This window comes from Dendropsophus ebraccatus, chromosome 10 (assembly GCF_027789765.1).
Source record: "Dendropsophus ebraccatus isolate aDenEbr1 chromosome 10, aDenEbr1.pat, whole genome shotgun sequence".
Lineage (NCBI taxonomy): Eukaryota > Metazoa > Chordata > Amphibia > Anura > Hylidae > Dendropsophus > Dendropsophus ebraccatus.
The window spans coordinates 44,412,001-44,419,805 of record NC_091463.1 but is presented as its reverse complement, the minus strand read 5'-3'; positions in this window follow the sequence as shown (position 1 = coordinate 44,419,805).

Sequence of the window (7,805 nt, the reverse complement as noted above, 5' to 3'; positions counted from 1 at the left end):
CGGGCTGTATGTACAGGGGACGGAGGGTACAGGAGGATGTTTAGAAAGCTGGCTGGCTGATCTACCAGCACGTTTCCTTAGCTTTATGGCCAATTTTAGTGTGATTGGTCCCCTTTAAGCAACCCACTGTGTAGTATAAAGTGTGTTATAAAATCTGGCCACTAGATGTCATATGTATGCATGCAGAGTGAGTTGCGGTAGTGCCATAGTAAAAGATATCAAATGAGTGAAGCGAATTTGCTTTGTCGCACTAAAGGCCCTATTACACAAAACAATTATCAGTCGTTATGGCCGATAATTGTCTTGTCATAAAGGACAGCGATCAGTCAACATGAACGATGTCAGCTGATCGTTGCTGTCATTTGTTTTTTTAACATGTTGAAAGGCAAACGACCAGGACAGCAACAATCTGCTGCCGTCCCTTCATGAAATAGGAGCAGACCGCCACTATCTTCTATGGGCTGCCTGGACGATCTAGCCCCCAGGTTCTCACCTGCTCGCTGCCGACGTGTGTAATAGCAGCGTCACCGAGCGGGTAATGGCAAGCGAGCGTTGACAGCTCCTTAACATTGCCCCCTGTAATAGGTGCTTAAGCGAATTCAGCAGATTCACTTTGCCAATTTGCTAAACCTGGCAGCCGCAATAGTGGCCATTCATGTTAGTAAAATGTAACAGTAAAACTTGGTAGCAGCAAGGGATTATTAATAATCCATTGCACCCATGGAATATGGAGAAATCCCTAGTCCATTGGCCCCACCCTTCCCCCTGTATATAGTGCCGCATGGTCCTGCAGACAGCACTCAGCTGTTAGGTGTAGAGAAGGTAGCAGCAGGGATAGAGAGCGGGGGGAAGAGAGAGGAGAGGATAGTTTAGTGCAGTCCATCGTGGGTAGGTGTCAGTGGGTGCTGTCAAGCCTGAAGCCAGTGTGTATTGTAAACCAGGATGTGGGTGAATTTAAACCATAGCTATTCCTATTGTGTGTCTGCTGTCAAGCAAGCATCAAGGCAGTGTGTATTGTAAACCAGTCTGTGGGTAAAGTTAACCCATAGCTATACCAATGGGTTACTGCTGTCAAGCTAGTATCTAGTGAATCCAGTGTGTTGTGCTGCAATTGAAGTAAACCCAGTGTTTGTTTGGTGAAGTTCCTGCTGTATTTTATAAAAATCTTGTGAATCACATTAAAGTTCCCTTCAAACCCCTGTCTAATAAAGTACTACACAGCACTATGCACTGTTAAACCCCTCTTAGGAAAGGACTAGCCAGAGATCACCTCAACCCACGCCGTGGACTCGGAGAGTCACAGTGCAGGACAGTATCCATAACAGAGCCACAGAGCAAGGAACTGATCTGGACAGAGCAAAGTTGCGATAAGCCTAGGAACTCTGTCTCGCAGCACGGGTGTCAGCATTCCACTCATCCCAGGTAACAAGGTCTGGGGCCTGTATCACCCATTAGGAAGGTTTAGCCAGGTCTAGTGGGCATAAGGTGGTGTGAAGACTGAAGTCAAAGGTCAATACACAGGTACAGGTGTTCTTCTTATTCTTCTTCTCATTTTTCTTACAACATTCCGGCAGAGCACATTACTACATGGGTTGAGACTCTAATGGCATCCTCCTCTCTTTTACTCTACCTATCGTATCACTCAACACATCTCAACCGACACTACTATATCCTACACTGCACTTCTACTACAGATCTGGTCGTTCTCTTATCAAGTGTCTATTGGAACTTTGTCAAGTGTGTTTCAGAGACTTTTAACTAAAGAAACCTTATGCTGTCACTTCTGTATTACCTGCTGCACATTTACAAGTAGTAAACTAACTCAACTTTATTTCAAGAGTCTGTGATTATTTGCCATCACCGACACAGTACACTCACCGCAACCTTGGGACATTCTCCCCTTTCTGTGGGTGGCGGGTCCTACTATACGGGAGGGTCATTATACCACTCTGGCCATCCCATCCGTGACTACATCATCCCAAGGGACCCGGTAGCAACCCGGCAGGACACTGACCACAGGGGAAAAGGGACAGCCGACCTGATAAAATAAAAGCAGGCGTGCCATCACACCTGTGTGCCCTCCAGGCACTGGCGTCATGTAACAACATCTCAAGGTCCGACTGTATCTTGGCCATCCACCATAGAAATGGTGTCACACAACAACACCTAGCAAGTGACCAGCCACTCCTCCGAAACAACATCCCAGGGGATCACCACAGTATCCTCTGCCCCCATCTCCTGTCAGACTTAATACCGCTTGCCAGGCCTGTTGACGAGAGAGTTGCTGGCAAACCTAGCATTCCCCCTAGACTCAATTCTAAGAATCTCTTTGAGGCACTATCTGACAGCCAAGACCTGGAAGAAAGCCTCGAGAGCAGCGGCAGCACTCCACAACAGGCTAGCACTGGGCCTGCTCTGAAGAAACGCCCACTCACATCAGCGGTCTGGCAGTTTTTCATGGTTTGTGGCGTCAAAGACCATGCAGCCATTTGCAGCATTTGTGAGGACAAAGTAGCTTGGGGGTTTGGGTTCAAACCCAACACCACTCCACTGCCTGAAAGAAACTGGACTACCACTCCACATCTTGCTGGGAACATCAAATGGCTGCAGCTACCATGTGTGGCGTTCGAGCTATGGCCAGGGGCAGTATATGTCTGTTACTGCCCACTGGATTAATGTAGCTCTGGGAGAGCTGCAGGTGCAATGGAGGTCACACCGCTGTCTTCTCCCAGAATTGTTTGTGGACATCATCTGGAGAGCTCATCCTCTGCCTTCATCACCTCATCCAGTCATCACAACAATGCACATGCAGTCCGAGTGGCATACCAGCATTACCGAGCCCAGAGCTGTCAGGCTGTCCCTCACCTGAGCAGCCACAGTGAAAGAAGTCACATTGGGAATGAGCTTCTTCTGGCCATGGAGGGCTTATATTGCAAAGTGTCCAGCCCTTCGGCATTTGCAGCTACGCAACGTAGTGGCTGACATCGGCCTTAACATAGTTTCTGCACTGCAGCTGAGAGGGCTCACGCACATTCCTTGCATGGCCCATGTGCTGAACCTGATCGTGCTGAACCTGATCGTCCTAAGGATGGCTAGAAAACTTGTACATGGCACGAAACGCCCTCCACAAGATACAACGCCAAAGTGGACTGCAGGAACATCACCTGATGTATGCAAGTCTTGGAAAAAGCCAGAGGCCCAGATTCAGCAAGGTTTTTCAACACATCATTTCCCCCATATTTTATAATTTAAAGAAAATACAGTACAGTCGGAAAATCTTCCCGAACTTGAGGGTGTGTGAACACTACGGAATTCCTGCATATGACCTGTGGCGGATTCTGTTGCTCGTACCTGCACGCGGTGGTGCGCATCTCCGCCTGTGCCACACTATTCTATGCACGGGCAGATTCTGCCGAAAGAATTGACATGTGAGTTCTTTTGGAGGAATGCGGAATCCGCCCATGCATAGAATAGTATCTATGGCACGGGCGGAGTTGCATCTCGCCGCGTGTGGGTACGAGCAACGGAATCCGCTGCGGGTCATACGCGGGAATTCCATAGTGTGCATGCACCCTGAGGCTGGGTTCACACTACGTATATTTCAGTCAGTATTGTGGTCCTCATATTGCAACCAAAACCAGGAGTGGATTGAAAACACAGAAAGGATCTGTTCATACAATGTTGAAATTGAGTAGATGGCCGCCATATAACAGTAAATAACGGCCATTATTTCAAAACAGCCGTTGTTTTAAAATACCAGCAAATATTTGCCATTAAATGACGGCCATCCACTCAATTTCAACATTGTGTGAACAGATCCTTTCTGTGTTTTTAATCCACTCCTGGTTTTGGTTGTAATATGAGGACCACAATACTGGCTGAAATATACGTAGTGTAAACGCAGCCTCAGGTTGGATTAAAAAAAAAAAAAGCGTCTGTTCTAGAGCCTTCAAAGACATTGCCCCTAATGAGGCTGTTGCTTTACAATGTTTACTGCTGTCGTGGGAAAACGGCTTTTTTTTTACACCGCTTATCCACTGGCATCCAATGGAGAACATATGATTTGACGCTGCTAATCCACCAATATCCTCTGCTCTCCTGGGAGATAGCTTTATTTAACGCAGCTAATTTAGCAATGTCCATTGCTCTCCTGGGACAAAATTGAGTTTACGCAGCTGATCCACCAAGGTCCACTGCTGTCCATGGCGGAAATTGAATGATTGACAGGCTGACATTTTCTTTTTTTAAATGGACACTGTCACAGCAACAGCTGTTGAGAAAATTGCCTGTAATAGTCCCACTATTGTATGCGACATGGAGAGAAGGGAGCTACTGCACATCACACCTATGGATGATACTAATGCTAATTTTAAAAACTAATGCCAGGATGTCGGTATATATTTTGTTCAAACCACACTGCCCCGTGTACCACGTGCAGGTCTCCTGGTTCACATGGGTCCCTACGCTAACTCCACACTATGTCGCTCAGCGACTGCCAATCCCGCAAAGCGTGCACATGCAGGGAAGAGAGGCCATGGAATGGCCCTGCAACCCCAATGTCGCCAAAATTATAAGACCCATGTGACCCAAATTAGCAGGATATACCTGTGCTCACATGTCAGTACCTCCATGTTTTTCCCATTCTGTCTGCAGCAGTGGTGGTGAGTGTAATACCATATTCATACTTGTGTTGTTCGGGGGCAGCCTTCTCCGTTGGTGGTGCCGGCTGGGTATTGGTGGGGCATTTTCGGTTTGGCCCTATCAGCAACCTTATTTGTAGCAATAACCTTTAAAGGAGATGTCCAGCGGGAAGGGGATGGGGGCAAAAAATCATTATAGGCAGCGGGTGGGGGGAAATTAAAAAAGACAATGAGCTCACCTATCCCCACGTCCATGCTGGACGCATCACTGGGCTCCAGTACCCCGCCGAATGTCCTCTCCCAGTTTCTGGGTACGTTACAACCCGGCTTAAATGTCACAAACTGCTGGGATTTAGCCCACTCAGCCAATCAGTGACTTCAGCAGTGTCCCGCCACAGTCACTGTCTGGCTGAGCGGGGCTTCCGTCAACTGGTGACGTAGCCAGAGGGGAGCTAATAAAACAGATGGCTGGGGTCCAGGAGCGCAGCACGAGCACCTGAATATGAATATAAATTCTTTTTTATTCTCTCCCTCCCCCCCCCAAACTTCCCCTTTACCAACTGTCTACAAATGGGTAATTTTTCCTTCTGGAGAGATTTCTTGCTTAGCTTAAACGGGTTGTCCAGCGGAAAAAAAAACTATTCCAAATCAACTAGTGTCAGAAAGTTAAAGAGATTTGTAATTTTCTTCTATTTAAAAATCTCAAGTCTTCCCTTACTTATAAGCTACTGTATGTCCTACAGGAAATGTTGTTATATTTACATTCAGACACAGTGCTCTCTGCTGACATATCTGGCCAACAGGAACTGTCCAGAGCAGGAGAGGTTTTCTATGGGGATTTGCTACTGCTCAGGACAGTTCCTGTCTCGGCCAGAGATGTCAGCAGAGAGCACTGTTTCTGAATGTAAATAAAACAAAACTTCCTGCAGGACACACAGCAGCTGATAAGTATGGGAAGACTTGAGATTTTAAAATAGAAGTAAATTACAAATCTATATAACTTTCTGACACCAGTTGATTTGAAAGAAAAAAAATAGCTGGAGAACCCCTTTAACCCTTTGAGGACCAGGCCCAAAATGACCCAGTGGACCGCGCAAATTTTGATCTTAGTGTTTCCGTTTTTCCCTCCTCCCCTTCTAAGAGCTCCAGCACTTTCAGTTTTTTATCTACAGGGCCATGTAAGGGCTTATTTGTTACAGGAATAGTTGTACTTTGTAATGGCGTCATTCATTTTACCATAACATGTATGATGGAATTCCAAATATATTATTTATGAAGATATAAATTGGTGAAATCGCAAAAAAGAATGCAATATGGTAACGTTTGGGGGGTTCCTGTGTCTACGTAATGCACTATATGGTAAAAGCGACATGATACCATTACTCTATAGGTCAGCCCGAACACAACCATATGCAGGTTTACGCAGATTCTCTAATGTTATATATTTTTTTTAAATGAAATCCTTTTTTTTGGCAATTAATTATAAATAAAATGGGACTATTGTGACGCTTATAACGGTTTTATTTTTTCACCTATGGGGCTGTATGGGGTGTCATTTTTTCCGCCATGATCTCTAGTTTTTATTAATACCATATTTGTGAAGATCGGACGTTTTGATCACTTTTTATAAATTTTTTTATATATATAATGTAACATAAAATCGGTAATCCGCGCACTTTTTTCCCTCTTTTCGTGTACGCCGTTTAGCGTTCGCCATGACGCTTGTTATATTTTAATAGATCGGACAATTACGCACGCTACGGTATATTATATGTTTATCTATTTATTTATTTTTATATGTTTTATTTATATAATGGGAAAGGGGGGTGATTTCAACTTTTATTGGGGGAGGGGTTTTGGGGTAGTGTGTTAGTGTTTTTAACTTTTTTTTTTTACACTTTTGAAGTCCCTTTGGGGGACTTTTACATTCACTACTTGGATTTTTACACTGATGAATGCTATGCCATAGGCATAGCATTGATCAGTGTTATCGGCGATCTGCTCATTGAGCCTGCCTGTGCAGGCTCAGTGACCAGAGCGCCGATCGGACCGCACGGAGGCAGGTGAGAGACCTCCGGCGGCCCGTTTTACTGATCGGGACCCCTGCAGTCACACTGCGGGGGTCCCGATCGGTAAGTGACAGGGGACTCCCCCTGTCACTTACACTTAAACGCCGCGGCTTTTAAGGAGTTAATGACACGCGGCAGCGCGATCGCTGCAACGTGTCATTACCGGTGAGGTCCCGGCTGCTGATTGCAGCCGGCCCCCACCTGCTATGAAGCGCGCTCCGCTCCGGAGCACGCTTCATAGCGGGAGAAACACCCAGGGCGTACAGTTACGCCCTAGGTCGTCTGGGGACAGACTTCCATGGCGTAACTATACGCCCTGGGTCGTCTAAGGGTTAAAGGGGTTATCCCCTTTAACCCCTTAAGGACAGAGCCTGAAATGGCCTTAATGACAGAGACAAATTTTATGAATATGACCTGTGTCACTTTAGTCATTAATAACTTCGGGATGCTTTTACCTATCCGGCTGATTCTGAGATTGTTTTCTCGTGACATATTATACTTTACATTTCTGGTAAATTGGAGTCGATACTCATAACAAATCTTTATGAAAAAAACCCAAATAATGTGAAAAAATGTGAAAAAAAGCATTTTTCCAACTTTGAAACTTCTTTGCGTATACAGAAAGTGGTTATACCACATAAATTATATATTAAATAGCATTAGCAACATGTCTACTTTATGTTGGCAGCATTTATTAAACGATCTTTCATTTTTTTTAGACAATAGGGAGCTTAAAACATTAGCAGCAAATTTCCAAATTTTCAGTAAAATTTCAAAATCAGATATTTTTAGGGACCTGTTCAGGTTTAAAGTGTATTTGAGGGGCCTGTATGTTAGAAAGCCCCACAAAGCACCCCATTTCAGAAACTGCACCCCCCAAACTCTGCAAAAGCATATCCAGAAAGTGTTTTAACCCTTTAGGGGAGTCACAGAAATAAAAGCTTAGTGTGTAAGGAATTTGAAAATTTAAATTTTCTGTGCAGAGATTTTATTGTAATCCAATATTTTTCATAATTATGAACCTATTACCAGAGAAATGCACCCCAATAATTATTGTCCCGTTTCTGCAGTTTATAGAAATACCCCATATGTGACC